Source organism: Podarcis muralis, chromosome 13 (genome assembly GCF_964188315.1).
Source record: "Podarcis muralis chromosome 13, rPodMur119.hap1.1, whole genome shotgun sequence".
Classification (NCBI taxonomy): domain Eukaryota; kingdom Metazoa; phylum Chordata; class Lepidosauria; order Squamata; family Lacertidae; genus Podarcis; species Podarcis muralis.
This window is the reverse complement of record NC_135667.1, coordinates 5,669,262-5,685,903: the sequence shown is the minus strand read 5'-3', so window position 1 is coordinate 5,685,903 and position 16,642 is coordinate 5,669,262. Positions and strand designations below refer to the sequence as shown.

General features: G+C 48.7%; 1 protein-coding gene and 1 long non-coding RNA gene across 3 annotated transcripts in view; one reads left to right on the top strand and one right to left on the bottom strand.

The window, feature by feature from the left end:
- The window catches only part of PER1 (period circadian regulator 1), a 35,950-nt gene extending 26,996 nt beyond the window's left edge, over nucleotides 1-8,954 (bottom strand). The window contains exon 1 of one of the 2 annotated variants that reach the window (XM_077916874.1): nucleotides 8,845-8,954. The gene's annotated coding sequence lies outside the window, so the exon portion shown is untranslated. The remainder of the gene's footprint in view (nucleotides 1-8,844) is intronic. The other variant, XM_077916873.1, reaches the window with a different exon arrangement.
- LOC144325052 (uncharacterized) lies at nucleotides 318-12,779 on the top strand. Its single transcript, XR_013390338.1, has 2 exons — nucleotides 318-948; nucleotides 11,682-12,779. It is a non-coding gene; the product is annotated as an uncharacterized LOC144325052 (long non-coding RNA).
- The last annotated feature ends 3,863 nt before the right edge of the window (nucleotides 12,780-16,642 follow it).

Below are 16,642 nucleotides of genomic sequence, written 5' to 3'. Positions count from 1 at the left end.
ACGGCAAGTTTGTTTTTGAAGTTTGTGCTCCGTTTGTGCAGGTGTGGAACTCCCCCTACTCCACACTGGGCAACCTGTAGACACATAGGCTCAACATGTGCCGTTCCTACACAGAGCTCTGGCCCAGTGCAGTGCTACTGGATCACTGACAGCTGTTCTATTGCCCCAGGGAAGCCTTTGCCAATGAGGGCGCCAGGTTGGCAAAGCCTGCCCTAGAGAGACTCAGTGCCTGGCCTCTCTTCCATACGGAAAACTGGTGGGCATGAACACATGGAACACCAGTGGGTGTGACATCAGCATACACAATGTTGGCCATTCAATAAGAGCTTTTTTACACGTCATATATGTCTGTTCCGACTAGCGCTCTAAAGAGGTCTCTTAAATTTTTCCAGCGTCTTTAGCCTGAAAGCTTCAACCCAGGCACCGTAAAACACACACCATCACCCCGCAGGTCTCCAGCTGCAGCCAGGGAGATAAAGGCTCAGCGGATGTAATTTTCCACTCGCCTTTGTTTAGCCTGAATTATCCATTCTTGCGTCGACACATGGTCAGGAAGGGAGCAAAGCAGGCCTCTGGTGGCCTGTTTCCCCCTCCGGATACAAAGGAACAAACACACACAAGCATCAGCGTTATGCTCTCCGAACAAAGGACCTCTGCCTGCCATTGTAGCCGCCTTTTGTAATCCTGAACAGTGGGACCCCCAATGGCTCCCTCTCTCTATTCTCTCATTCCTTACGCCCGAAGCCACAAAGCGCCAGCGGTAATTGCACTCTCCATTGGTCCTCTAATGCGCACCCACGAGTGCCCTGGGCCTCTCGCTGACCTCTTTCTTACTGGGTGGATGGAGAGCCCTCCTGCGTAGCCACTCATTCAAAGGAAGGCATTGCCAACTGCTGAAGAGGGGAACTAGACTGACCAGAGGAAACGTACTCTGCAAAATCTGCCAAGGTGGGGATTTTAAAGATGATTTTAATGCTTTACTGTTTTATTGCTTGTTGTTTGCCAGCCTGGGCCCCTTTGGGAGGAAGGGCAGGATATAAATTTAGTAATTATTTTTTTTTATCCCTAGGGCTATTCTGGGGGAAATTACATTTCTGATCCATAATAAATCCACTGATTCTTGAAATCATTTAGGAGAAAATGTACTTCCAAATAAAAAGTTTTAAAAGGTAGACATTTCTGTCCCTTGTTGCAGTGTTTCAGATTTTACAGAACTCTTCATCAGGTAGAGAGAGAGACCCAGCATTGAAAAAACATAAATAGAGATAAAACCATTGCTCAGTTTCACAGTGCTCACATGCTCTATATGTCAAAGAGGATGGAAAACATGGGTAATAAAATAAGCTTCCAACAGACTGGTGGGGAGCCAGAGAGGATGAAGAGAAGTCAGACTTCTGACTTTTTGCTCTATTGCATGCCCCAAATATCCAAGAGAGTTGGCTGGGGTTAAAAAAACACACCCACCGGGACGTATAAGAAAAAGGCTGTGCTCAGCTGCAATCAGGGAAAAGCTATTCAGAATCAGGAAGCCCTTTAATGCAGCTGCCTGTAAGAGGGACAAGCAAGACTGATTCAGCAAACCACTGAACGGTACAGGGAGGAAATGATTGCTGTATAATGATTACCACACATGAGCCCACTTGAAACAAAAGTGCAAGCCAGGGGTTCAGCTGGGGGGGGGGGACCCTGCAGTGTAGGGACAGAATGGCTTGGCTCCTGAATGAGTCAAAAGAGGGTCACATGAAGGCTGAGGTGGAGAGTGGAAGGGATAGTGGACTTTTCTTCCCTTTACAGATACAGGTAAACAGGAGTCTGCTAGAAGGTAACCAGGGATTCAGGCTTGCAAAGAACCAGTCTACTGTGGGAAATATGGAGCCCTTCTGGGAGTCCAAGTAAGGAAAGTGCCTTTCACCCCATTTCAGCACACAAAATTACTCACACAGGGAAGTTTTGAGAGATGGACTAACAGAAAATTGTGTTGGCTAGTAACTTGTGTTGACCTATTTGAAAGGCTGCCTTGACTAATTATGCAGATGTGTCTCTGTTTTACAGTGTCAATAATATAGCCATTGAGTTCCCTATAAAATATGCATTGGCACTAATTGAGCAACTTTGAAGTGTACTGCAATGCATGTTGTGGTTAAACATTTAACTGCCACTAGAGGGAACTATTGCATATGTGCAGCAATAACACTTAGTTAAACAGGACAGCAGATATAGTAACCCATCCTGCTTAATGTAGCCTTCCTCAAGCTCGTACCCCTTGCCTCAGGATTTTCACACACTTGCCCCTTCCCCTCTTCCCTGTCTCAGGAACATGTGGCCAAAGGACCACAAGTCCTGGTCCCAAGCTCCCCAAAACATCAGCTATAAGGCTACCTGAACAAAGGAATCTTTCCTCCTGGTCGACATATTTAAGTCAAACTTCCCCTCAAGAGTGAAGCATGGGAGGTAGAAACTGCAGCTTGCAGATCTTCAACTACAAACACAGCATGCTGAGAGGTCCTGGGGCTACTGCAAAGGGAAGGTCGGCTGGTCCCTTCTCACATCCAAGGCTGCAGTTCTGCTTTGCTCCCTCTCACAGCTCTCTCTGTCTCTGCCCTCTGCTGTCTCAGCCTGGCAGGCTGTCAGCTGTAATAAGAGCAAGCGGAACTCCCTTCCAGCAAGTGTGGGCCAAATTCTTTCCATAACCAGGTCATCTGATCCAGCCTGATGGTCGGCCAACATGTCGCTCCTCTCTCATTCAGAGCTCTTATGTAACACTCCCCAGCCAAGCTCACAAGGCAGCTGGAAAGAGCAGCTGCTGCGAGGGGGAGGAGCCATCTCACAGAAGCTCCTCCCCCTTGCCGCATAGCCGAGGGTTATTTCCACACAGCGAATTTCCAGAGCAGAGGCGGCAGCCTATAAAAGGCAGAAGGGAACATTGTGTTCTTTTGGCTCACTCCACAAGTTCAAGGAACTGACAGCTCCGCCCTGCCACCTGCAGCAACATGTTAATTTCGTCTCCAAACAAAGAGGAGCGATAAAATGAAAGCAGTGACAGTGCAAGGAGCAAAACATTTCCTATGAGTCACAGACGCCAAGGAAACTGGCAGGGGCTTTGCCTGCACAGATGGGCACCCCAGAATTAATTGCACCCTGCCTGGATAGATTTGGGGGGAACAGAAAATCATCTCTTCACCCACTCCAATTTCCAAAGGGGTATCTGTATCTACAATGCATCACTGAGCAGCAGACAGAGGAACTTCACTCCGTGAGGAAACCAATCCAAATGCCACATTAAATTCCGGACATTTCTCCAACTTTGGTCTCCAGCTTTTGTTGGACTGCAACTCCCATCATCCCTAACTAGCAGGACCAGCGGTCACGGATTATGGAAGCTGTAGTCCAATAACAACCGGAGACCAAATTTTGAGAAACGATTAAAGGATAAAAGCACTGGGTTGTATCTAATATTAGTCATCCTCAAAAGTATATGACATGACTAACGGAGATCCATTTATTTCACTGGGTCTATTCTGAGGAGAACTCAGCTGGACACAATCTATTATGTTACATTGCAGGAACAACCAGTCTTATGATCACCCGCCTCTTTTTATACCACTGGGCTTCCAACAGTTTCCAAAACAGAACCGTCCACCCAATTTGTTGTGCTTCTGGTTTCTCCAGTTTTGGGAATATGCCGCCCCCTGCTGGATACACCCAGCCTCTCCAAAGCCCGTGTGCCAGCAGCAGACAGCCTGTTTCTACATGAGTGCCTCGCCCAAATGCACAGAGTCTGACTGAGACAGTGTCCCAGAACAGCTCAGCAAAACTGGGGCAGAGCTTCAGCCGGGGCAGTGAGAGATGCTGGGAAATCACAGCCTGCACGTGGATCAACACTCCTAGATTGGAAGCCCCGCCCAAGAACTCGCGCCCAGGAGCAGTCATTGCTGCTCCACACCCAACCTTCCCAATAGCCTTTCCCCTACTGTACACCCGCTGCTGAAGTGGGGGGAGGCGAGGGAGGGGTTTTCTGTGATTCTACCAGCTCCAACTACAAACCTCTGAAGTCAGCAGGAATATATGTAATCCCACCCACCCAAAGTACCGCCTGTTTCTCTGATGCTGTTTCTGGCCACCAGCAGAGCTTTTTTTCACCACACGGGACTCTTTGACTGGCTCAACGCTAGCTGTCCCAAATGAAGTCTGAAGTCTGTAGCGGCAAAAGCAGAGCAAGTTTGGCTTTTGCTACCAGCTATTTAGCTTTGTCAATGGATATTCTGTCCTCCGTGCCCAGCTCCTGGCGTTCATACTTGTTTTGGATGGCTTATGAAGATGCCCTTTGGAGTTTCACTCACCGGGCAGTCTCATCTGGATGAAGACCCTTCCAGTTCCCTGCTCCAGCCTAACTTTTAAACAGTACTGAGGGAATCAAGCAACTCCAACTGGGTCAACCTCTTGGAAGGAACCATTGCCTGCAGCAACCTGTGAAGCTAGCAAAGCTGTTTTCAGGCCAGGATGTTTGCCGTTCCTTCTTTCGGAACACAGATGACGTTTAAATCTGGGGTTAGTGGCTGCTGATTATAATCTTTTCTGCAAAAGGGACCTTGACCTGCTGGGATGCCAGGCACTCGGATGTTCTCACAGTAATCCGGCCGCTGCGCTTTGCTCTCTGGAGCCCGCTCCCCTCCGTCAAGAGTTAAGCTCCACTTCAGCTGTTCCCTTTTGGTGGCACATTTTGCCTGTCCCAGCAGCACGCCACATAAAGCAGCACTTGCCAGACCTCACCACACCATCTGACTCATTTTCTGGGTCATCTGATGATGAAGGAATCTCATATTCCTGCGTATTCTCTTGGGGGGGGGGCAGTTATTTGAGAGATAAATACAGCTTTTAGTGTGGAAGCAGCAAGAAGCTCAGGACACTTTCAGAATAATGATGGGATGTATATGTGTGTTTTCTTAACCAACTTCGTTTTAAAAAGGTGTTCTTCTCAGAGAGCACACAAGTGCCTTGCGAGACCTTCCCGTGAAAGAACCTCAGAAGTGGATAAACCAATGTGTGACCCAATAAAATGACAAGGTGATGAAGTGGGGGGGGGGGGAGAGACTCACTGCAAAAGGGTATGTCAGAAAGGAAGACAACATCAGCCTCAAACCATCATGCTTTTAAGCAAAATGTAGAGGGGAAGCAGAAATGGCATTCAGAGACACCATCCTCCTCTGCCAGAAAGCACTCCCACCAGCTCTTTAGAGGCGGGATTAAAATCCTCTGCCTTCTTCCACTGAAGTGCCATGACGGCTTCAGAGGAGAAAGAAGCTGCAGAACATCAACAATCAAGCCCCTGACACGCAGCAACAGGAGAAAGGGACGGAAGGAGCCCTGCAGTGCAGCAGTGTCTTCAGGATTTATGGATTTATTCTCTCTTTTGCTGGATGATTTGTTATTTTTCGACCTCAAAGTCAAATCATAAAACCCCAGTGCTCTGCTAGTGAATGGCAATATCTCAATACTTCAAAGAAACCTACTAATAAAACATGGAAGGGGAGGAAATCCACAGTGAAGAATGTTCTGAGGGTAGCTGGAAGTTCAGCTCCTCAAACTGGCTGAAGGTTTCATCAAGCAAGAGCCACAAGCCAGCTCCTGCCCAATTTTCATTTCCAGAAGATCTGAGCATGAGGAATATTCCCAGAAGACAGTCTCAGCTCTTATTTGCTCACCACCTACAGCTCTCTCTGAACTGCAGAGCAAGAAAAAGCACTGAGGACTTGGGGCTCACTGAAAGATCTGGGAGAATCAGAGATGGCAGCCATGCTGGAGGCTATGCAGGTACGGACCTGATCAGTTCCTGGGAGGACCCCAAGTGAAAGTGGGATGTAAGGAGAATACATAAATATCCAGCAATATAAAGCAAAGCATGGGTCTCCGACTGCTGGATTTGGCCAAGTAGTGAAGATCTTAAAATTTAGTTAAATCTAAAGATCTCTCACCGGTGGGCTTTTGGCTACCAAACAGTTACATCTGCCTTGCTCCTTAATTCCTCTCTTATCAGGCTGAGCTGTGCTTCCCCCCTGTAGACCTCTGTGCTCTGAATTTTATTTTTGCCAAGAATATTGTTTATTTAATTTTACATGCAAATGCATACTAGTTACGTCTGCTAAACAGGAAAACTACTGTATTTAATAGAACTGGTGGCTCATTGCATGTGCATGTGACAAACTTTTCACTACATATTCTGTCACCTCCTGCACCCCAGGGATCGTGTTCAGTTGGACAACCTTAGTACTGTACAGCAAAACAGGTGAAGCTTGATGATATAATGATTCACCCTCCCAAGGAATATTACATGAACACAAAACCCCAAGCAGCCTGCAGCTCTCTGCAAGGTGCGCCTTCATCTCAGCGCTTATTACATAACTGCCGCCGAGGAACTGTATCGTACTGGGTATTGGTTGGCGCTGGCAGAGTTATCTAATCACAGAGTTCTTACAAAAGACGCATGTAGGCACGTCTGCCTGCCCACTTCCAGATAATGCTATTTTTCAGGGTATTCAGAAGAAAAATAGACTACAACAGACCACTCGCTCAAAGGAAAAGCAGTTAGGATTACAATATCTGGCACGTCAGCAGCTCAGAGCTCTTTCAACATTTTGGAGAGACGGAAGAGGGACTTCTCAAGACTTCTGTGCTAAGCCAAACACAATGGCCAAGGTGGAAAAGCTACTGGTGCTCCTATGAGATCTCGCAAAGTAGCAGAAACATCATCACAAAGGCTGCTTCAGTTTTTACACACGCCTCATAGGACTTCATGTCCTTTCACCAATACAGGAAAGCCCAAGCGCCGTGTATTCACAACCGGACTGTGATACACCTAAGTGCTCTGGCATAACTATGTTCCCATCTCAGTGCCATGTTCCTGCGCAACTTGGCATCTTCCTGTTCCGCCCTTATTTCATTGCATCACCTCAAGCTTCATGGCAAGCCATTCCTAGCCAAAGACTTCTTCCTAACTTTTTTTCTGTTAAACCCCACCCATTTCCCATCCTGAGAGTCTCCCACTCTCTACTTCAGACCCATCTCCCAGTACCCGAAAGTGTTCCTCTCATCATCTCGCAAACGGCAAGCTTCCAACAACTACTACCCCTGACACTCTATTCACGTATGCCTATTCATCTTGCCATTGAACTCTCTTGCCAAATACTTCCTTGTTGCTTTATTTCAGTGCTGAACACCTTTTTATGGCTACTACTGAGTGTTTTGCTGGAGTCAACTGTTTCCTCAAACCAATACCCTCCCCACAATTCAATCTCTTTCTCTCTCTCATATAAGTCACCAGAAGTGTAAAACAAAGTAAACAAGGATTTTATTGATATATTTATTGAACACAAGTTAATAAAATAAAACAAATTTGTTCAGACTGAAATAACAGAGAATCACTTCACAGTCACCAGCTCAAGAAGTACACATTTACAACCGGGAATTAGCTGTAATTAGTCACTAAATCTGTTGAAGCCAGAGTTATATAAAAAAAAACACCTTTCATATTCCTGCACCGCAGTGGGCTGGACTAGATGATCCTCAGGGTCCCTTCCAGCTCTACAATTCTATGATTCTATGACTACCAGCCCTCCCCACAAAGATTTCTTCAGTACACGCCCACAATCACCTCTTTCCCAACTCTTTCTATGCCAGCCTTCCCGAACTCAGCGTCCTCTAGATGTTTTGGACTACAGTTCCCATCAGCCCAGCCGTATGAAGCTGGGGCTGATGGTACTTGTAGTCCACAACATCTAGCTAGTGTCAGGTTAGAGAAGTTTCTTCTTTGCTCTCAAGCAGTGTTTCTCAAACTTGGGTCCCCAGCTGTGTCTCAACATCAGTGGTCAAGTTGCTGACCCACATAAATCCCCCCTTTAAATCCCTGCCCAGGCCCCATCCTATACTGTAATTGGAGCCTCTGGTTCAAATCACCCTTCTGGTTTTTTATTCACACTCGTTTTATTTGCTTTCCCCTTTCTTTTGCTCCTCATGTCCCATCCCCATCCAACTTCTTCCTCTGTCCCTCCCTGTTCCCCTTCCCACCCCACTTCTTCTCCCTCTCCCCATACCCCATAATCCGAAACCTCCTGCTTCCCTCCCACCTCCTTAATGCTCCTCCCTCTGCCACTCTCGCCCTCCCCAACTCCCTATGTGGCATTGCTTCCCCAAAGCTCTTTCCCCACCCACCAACCACTCGCCCCTCCACTCCTACACCCCACTCCTTCAACAACCCGACCCACCTTCAACCCTAACCCCCTCCAGTCTCCCTCCCTCCTGCCTTTTCATCCTCTTCACCCCTCCCCTCTCGATACTTAAAGCCCTCTCCTCAAAACCCCGCCCACCCGAAAAAAAACCTCAACCTCGTAATATTGATCCACACGAGTTTTTAACGAGGGCGACAAACCCCCGCTCTCGAAATCCCCCCAAAGACCCCTCCCCTTATTTCCCAGCCCTCTCTGCTTCCCCCCTCCTTCCATTAACCATCCCATAGGACACCCCTCGCCTTCTCAGCCCCTCATCCCGAGGCTGATTTTTGTATTTTTTTTTAGAAATATACATTAAGTTTAGTCAGCCCCTTTATCTAGGTGTAACCCAGAGCGACCCACAGCCAGCCGGCCGAATTCCTTTCCCCCTCAGCCCTCCACAACCGCCCCTTTCCCCCTCGCGCTCCCCTTCTCTGCCCACTTGTGAGCCACCTGCCCATAACACCCACCGCCAAGATTATAATTTTTACTGTCATTATTGTTGTTATTACAATAATCATTTCCCACCCAGGCGCCGACTGCCCACCCTTAAGACTGCGCCCCGCGCCCCTCATTCACTCACCTCAAGCGCGCAGACCCACCGTCCCGTCTAAAGGCTTCTGCCGACTGAGCCTTGCCAAGGGCGCGCGTCCCTCAGCACCATGCACCGGTCCGCGTGAGCCTGTCGCCGGCCTGCCACGCCCCCCCCACCCGCCGCGTCCAATGGCCGCCGCCGCCGCCCCTCTCCCCGCCCACCGCCCGCCCCGCATTGGCCTCTCCTCCCCGGCCCCGCCGCTGCGCGCGGCGACTCATTGGCCAGACGGCGCCGCAGCATGCACAGGCCCGCGTGACAGCGGGGCCGTGACGCGCCTCCCCCGGCCTCGCCGCTCCTCGCCTCTCCGCCCCCTTCCGCCTCTGATTGGTTCGCTCGGCGGCAGCATGCAAGCGTCCGCGTGCTCTGGTCGCGCCCCGGGCGCGATCCCATTGGCTGCGCAGGCGGGACGCGCTCCCTATTGGGTCTCCGGCAGCCAGCCTTCCGCGAGAGCGGGTACACGTGCAGAGGAGGCTCACGCGGACGCCGCTGCTGTGCTTGTTTACAATGTGCAAGGGGCGAGGGGCGGGGCTTCAGGTGGAAAGCCGTTGGCGGGAAGGGGGCGGTCCGAAAATGCTGAGGCGGCTTTGCCAGTTTTATGAGGAGATTTAGAACGCCCTTTTCTTATATCTTTTAAACTACGTATGTGTGTGTGTATATATATTGAAGGTAGCCATATTGGACTATAATAAAAATTTCTCAAGCCAGAGGTTATTAGGACCTGTTGTATATGTCATTGCTACCTGTATTATTTTTATTCCAATAGTAAAAAAAGAATGTGTCTAGGAGTCTTGGTTGACCACAAACTTGACATGAGCCAACAGTGTGACGCGGCAGCTAAAAAAGCCAATGCAATTCTGGGCTGCATCAATGGGAGTATAGCATCTAGATCAGGGGTCTGCAACCTTTAAGACAGAAAGAGCCACTTGGACCCGTTTCCGAAGGGGGAAAAAACTGGGAGCCGCAAAACCATTGTGACATTTAAAACAAATATATCTCCAGAACTGCGATCTGACAGCGGGAAGGTGACGTCGGGACGGTGCGTGACTAATGCACGCACCGCCCCCATGCGACGTCACAGCCAGTACAGCGCCCGCCACAGTGGGGAGTGTCGGGGCGCACAGTGCTCCTCCTCCCCTCGCTAGTATCCACCCCAGAGCCACGGCAAAGGTGTAAAAGAGCCACATGCGGCTCCGGAGCCGCGGGTTGCAGACCCCTGGACTAGATCAAGGGAAGTAATAGTGCCCCTGTATTCTGCTCTGGTCAGACCTCACCTGGAGTACTGTGTCCAGTTCTGGGCACAACAGTTCAAGAAGGACAGTGACAAACTGGAACGTGTCCAGAGGAGGGCAACCAAAATGGTCAAAGGCCTGGAAACGATGCCTTATGAGGAACGGCTAAGGGAGCTGGGCATGTTTAGCCTGGAGAAGAGGAGGTTAAGGGGTGATATGATAACCATGTTCAAATATATAAAAGGATGTCCTATAGAGGAGGGAGAAAGGTTGTTTTCTGCTGCTCCAGAGAAGCGGACACGGAGCAATGGATCCAAACTACAAGAAAGAAGATTCCACCTAAAGATTAGGAAGAACTTCCTGACAGTAAGAGCTGTTTGACAGTGGAATTTGCTGCCAAGGAGTGTGGTGGAGTCTCCTTCTTTGGAGGTCTTTAAGCAGAGGCGTGACAACCATATGTCAGGAGTGCTCTGATGGTGTTTCCTGCTTGGCAGGGGGTTGGACTCGATGGCCCTTGTGGTCTATTCCAACTCTATGATTCTATGTGTTGATTCTTGCTGGCAGCTACATGCTTAGCAGCATTTAAAGTATTATTCCCCCCCCCCCCTAAATAATAAAAAAAAGAATCCTGCACTTTGCCCCCTCACATGGCTACAATTCTTCTCCAGCAACCTTAACAAACTACGGTTCCCAGAATTCTTGGGAGGGTTTTTTTTCTTTTAAATGCTACTCTGCTCAAGAGTCTTTTGCGACAGCACTACACATTTAAAGCAATTTCATGGCTTAGCAACCCTGAGAACTGTAGTTTGCTAAGGGTGCTGAGGGATGTTAGGAGACGTCTCCGCCCCCCGCAGAGCTACAGTTCCCAGAGTCCCCTGGGAAGAGAGATTGATTTGTTAAACCACTCTAGGAATAGGGGTCTTCTGACAACTCTCAGCACCTGCAATGAACTACGTTTCCCAGGGTTCTTTGGAGGAAGCCATGGCCATTTAAGACAGGGTGATGCTGCATTAAATCGCTGCGGGATCACATTCACCCGGTGCTATACCAGCTGCACTGGCTCCCGGTGGAGTACAGGGTCAGGTTTAAGGTGCTGGTTTAAAGCCCTATACGGCCTAGGACCCTCGTACCTACGGGACCACCTGTCCTGGTATGTCCCACAGAGGACCTTACGGTCTTCAAACAAAAACATCTTGGAGGTCCCGGGCCACAGGGAGGTTAGGCTGGCCGCAACCAGAGCCAGGGCTTTTTCGGCTGTGGCTCCGATCTGGTGCAACGCTCTGCCACAAGAGACCAGGGCCCTGCGGGACTTGACATCTTTCCGCCGGGCCTGCAAGACAGAGCTGTTCCACCAGGCCTTTGGCCAGGGCACAGCCTGACCCCCTCCTTTGGCAATCCCCACAGAACTCTAGCCCAATGGTTGTCATTAATCTGATTTGAACTGATTTTATAATGAAATGATTTTAGAATGCTGTATCATTTTGCTGTTGTTAGCCGCTCTGAGCCCGGCTTCGGCTGGGGAGAGCGGGATATAAATAAAAATGTATTATTATTATTATTATTATTATTATTATTATTATTATTATTATATTGCAGACGGAGCCTTAATTCCAGCTCTTCCAGTGCAATCCTATACAGGTTTATGCAGAAGTGAGCTACACTGAGTTCAGCAGCAGCAGGTTTCTGGCAGAAGATGCCACATGCACAGCAAAAGAAACATTACGCTCCGTTCCTTCCAAGCTGCACATCAGCACCCATTTTCACATTGCCCTGGAGCCTGTGCAAAGGGCAGGTCCAGAAAGCTCTTTGGCATGAAGGCTCTTCATACAATTGGGATTTAGCCCCATTCAGAGGGGTTTGCATCTGGAGAAACCTGCTGTGTGGAGAAGGCTTGTCACTGTTTTTGAGATCCCTGTGCTTCTAGCAGCTGCATTTCAAGCAGAAATTCAGAAGATGCTCCAGATGTGTGACTAGGTCATGGGTCAGAAAACTAAGGGCCGCGGGCCAGATCAGGCCCAATTGCCTTCTAGATCCGGCCTGCGGACGGTCAGAGAATCCAGGCAGCCAGCATAGCGTGCCATGGTTTTTGCAACTCAACCAGGCTTGGCGGTCAAAAGTGAGGCGGGCGGCTGTTCGAGACAAGCCCCTTCTCCATCCCTTGCGCATGCGTGCAGCAATCTCTTCTTTCAGGGTGCGGAAGAAACCATGGAGCTGCCGGCAACTGACCTCAGGAAGGGCAGCTGTGGCGCCAGGGACGCCTGCTGGTGTCTGTGGTGGCGGTGCTCCCCGCCTTAGGAAGCGGGGAGCTCCTGCGCGGCTGCACTCCGTTAAGTTGTGGGTGAACATATCAGACGACACAACGATTCTTCAAATAGCTCTTGTTTATTCTGAGGCCAGAACAGAAATGAAGGGTTCAGCCAGCCTGCTTATATAGAGCTCCAGTACAACATAACTGTAACAACTTTCTGTAACTATCCAATCACCGAACATCACTTTAGATCCCTTATTTGCATATGTGGACCTGAACTATCTACAGTACATATCCCCCTGTTGGCCCAGGGTGAGAACTTCAGTACATAACAAACTCCAAAGCAGTTATGTGCTCTGCTGGGGAGACCGCTTGTTAGCTACATGGTGTGAGCCATGGAAAGGTAAATAGCTGCCACCTCCGCCTCGTCTTCCCTCACACGGGGGGGGGGGGGGGGAATGTTTTTGCTTGAGCATGACCAACTGTTTTTCCCTTCACCCACGCATGCGCCCACACTTTCCAGGGCTGATGGGAATGGCGTGCTCACCTCAGCCCCCCACCCCGCCTTACGAGAGAAATAATAACTGTCAATGCATAAAACACAAAGGAAGCAGCGTGGGTGTATGAGGGAAACCCCCCCCCCAAAAAAAACACACATTTGGGCAACGTTGGAGTTGGTCCTAGTAAGGGTTTTTGCCAAAAATGCACGTCATAATCATGGCAACATATAGTCCCGGCCCCCACAAGGTCGGAGGGATAGTGGACCAGCCCCCTGCTGAAAAAATTTGCTGACCCCTGGGCTAGGTAAAGCTTCCATTTCGGGGCTTGATTTGCAAGGTCACTGAGAGATTGTAAGCCAGCCATTGGCAACAGGTTTTGGTTAGTTATAATTTACTAGGTTTAAATAGGTTTAAATTTACTTAAATTTATTTAATTTAAATATATAAATTTAAATTTATTTAATTTAAATATATTAAATTTAAATTTATTTAAATAGGTTTAAATTTACTGGATTAAATAGGGGGAAAGGCTTGCATTTTGATGCCTGAAGTGCAGACACTTAGACAGAAGCCTGCATGTGTGAAGGGTACTGACTCCACAATAAACACTCTCTTTGAAGCATCCACAGCTTGTCTGACATACATCTGTGAAACATCTGTGGTAAGAGAGGCAGATAGCAATCCTAAATGTGCAGCCCAGGACAAACGTGGAGCAGAACACATCTTTCATTTCCAGAAATGTCACTGCACAATTTTTCTTAAGGTGTCAAAGTGAAGGCTTAATTAAATAAAAATAATAATCTGTCCCCCACCCCATTTCTTCATTAACTCATAAACTCACAGTCCAGTACACTGGTGGTGCATCATATTAGGGTTTGCTCGAGAATATGCACAGGAGTGGACGTGCATGTGTACCCAAGCAAATGTTTGCCCAGCCTGGAGACGTGAGCACCTTTCACATTTTCCATGTTTAAGTGTAAGAGAAGTTCCTAACCCTTATGGCTGTGCAGTGGCATTTGAACAATTCTAACGATGCACCAAAGACCCTGAAATGATGGCTGATAATGGCGATTAAATCCAGTTGCGGGAGGGGAAGACAGCACCAAGACCCAAATGATCTTTTTTGTTTTAAACTATGGGTCCTTCCTCCAGATTGGGTAATTTTAGATGCCAGCCTCAGTGGTCCCTTTAGAACAGGCACCCCCAAACTCGGCCCTCCAGATGTTTTGGGACTACAATTCCCATCATCCCTGACCACTGGTTCTGTTAGCTAGGGATGATGGGAGTTGTAGTCCCAAAACAGCTGGAGGTCCGAGCTTGGCGGTGCCTGCTTTAGAAGGTAATAGGCATTGTTTCGTTTATTTCAAAATCCAGTCCTTTTGCATTTGGGGGTCCTCCTGCACATTCCCCAGATCTAGGTAAAGGTAAAGGGACCCCTGACCATTAGGTCCAGTCGTGGCCGACTCTGGTGTTGCGGCGCTCATCTCGCTTTACTGGCCGAGGGAGCCGGGGTACAGCTTCCGGGTCATGTGGCCAGCATGACAAAGCCGCTTCTGGCGAACCAGAGCAGGGCACGGAAACGCCGTTTACCTTCCCGCAGGAGTGGTACCTATTTATCTACTTGCCCTTTGACGTGCTTTCGAACTGCTAGGTTGGCAGGAGCAGGGACCGAGCAACGGGAGCTCACCCCATCGCGGGGATTCGAACCGCCGACCTTCTGATCGGCAAATCCTAGGCTCTGTGGTTTAACCCACAGCGCCACCCGCGTCCCCTCCAGATCTAGACACCTGCCCTAATGCTCTGCCTGGATGGTACCACTTCCCTGCAGTTCCTTATCCAACCAGGCCCTCGTCTCCTTCAAAAAGCACGTTGAACTCCTCCCCAGCCCCACGGCCTGGCACCTAGCCGTTTTTGCTCACCTTGGTGGATAACATGCCACATATCCAGTTTAGGGACCGGCTTACGGCTGCAGTTGGCAACTTCTCCCTGCCCGGGCGAATCACAGCACAGAAAGATGGGTCAGGAGGTGAGGACATTTTGTTCCCGTCAGACTGGAATGTATTAATAGCTGAGCTCCGGGGCCTAGATGTCCTCATCCTCCCACACCAGCTGCAAAAGCAGTTCGGAAGATGCCTCAGCAACACTTTTTTGCAGCTCACACCCACTTCGTAAAAAGAGACAAAGGCCCACATCCGTGCACCAAGGAGACCGATATACCCCCGTCTCCATTTTTCTTCTCCCTGCTGCCTCTTACCTACCTTGGCCTGAATACAGGCAGCGGTTTCCTGCCCAACACAAGGTGTTAATTAATTCCACAATCAAGGATTGTCGTGTTATCGCCAATTAACATCGTCACGAAGCTATTGCGCACCAGCAATTATTAGTTTATTTATCCTACCCTTTGCTGTAAGGTTACAGGGAAGAATGCATAGGTCAAAATCTGCTCCGCCGCAGGAACCGTCAAACCAAATTGGACCAAAGATCTTCGAACTAAACCAAACTGGTTTAGAATGGTTAGAGCAGTAATCTTGATTCGAAATGCCCCTCATGGGATCCAAGTGTTCCCCCTCTGCCTCCTAACTGTATGGCAGTGGTGTCCAAACTTTTTTCAAAGAGGGCCGGATTTGATGAAGTGAAGGGCCGTAAGGGCCCCGACCAAAGGGCCAACCAACCGAAGAGTTGTTGACCTTTTTTTAGACTGAAGTTGTTGAGGGTTTTTTAGGATTTTACCCCAGGAAGTAAACTGCCACAGGGACCGAATTAGGCCCCCAAAACGGACTTTGGACATGCCTGATATATGGGGTTGGGGTTAAAAAACCAGAATTAAAAATTAGCCCCACCCCCCCCACAGGGTCACAGGTTCAAGTCCAATCTTGAGCAAAAGATCCCTGCATGGTAGGTTGGAGTAGATCAGGGGTAGGCAAACTAAGGCACGGGGGCCAGATATGGCCAAATTGCCTTCTTAATCCGGCCCACGGACGGTCCAGGAATCAGCGTGTTTTTACATGAGTAGAATGTGTCCTTTTGGTTAAAATGCATCTCTGGGTTATTTGTGGGGTACAGGAATTCGTTCATATTTTTTTTTTCAAAATATAGGACGGCCCACCCCATGGTCTGAGGAACGGTGGACTGGCCCATGGCTGAAAAAGGTTGCTGACCCCTAGACTAGATGACCCTTGTGGTCAATTCCAAGAATTCTGATTCTATGAAATTACTCAGCGCCATTTAGAAATCGAAGGTTTTTCTGGTTTCAGAATTCCCAATCAACACTGGGAACTTTCAGTGTGTGTTAGTGCAGAAAATAGTCTGAAGAAACCGTTTGGTAGTTGGAACACAATTTTGTTACAGGTCTTTCCCCCCCTATGTTAAGTCCTTAATATCATAATTAGCTTTATTTATTCGCTATCTTCTTAAAGGGGTGGGTGCATCCTTCAAGGAAATGCTTTGTAAACTCAAGTAAATTAATAGAAATACTTAACTGAGGTTCTGTCCCCCCCTAACATGAAGCCTGCCACCCCCAACATAAATCCTGGCCACACCCATGCAAAAAGGCAAGTCACATGGTTCAGAAGAAAATGCCAAAGCGTTTCTTTCTTATCAGGCACCTCCCCTCCCAGAAAGTGGGCTGCTCTCAGGGGCTGCAAAACACACCACATATGTCCCACTTGCAGGTATTTGCTTGTGGAACGTTGAATCTGTGCCACAAATTTTCAGTTTGAGGCACAATTTTCAGAAAGGGACACAAAACCATAATGTGCCTTCTCCCAAATTTGATTATGAGCGCCTACTTCAATTGAACAGACCAGCAT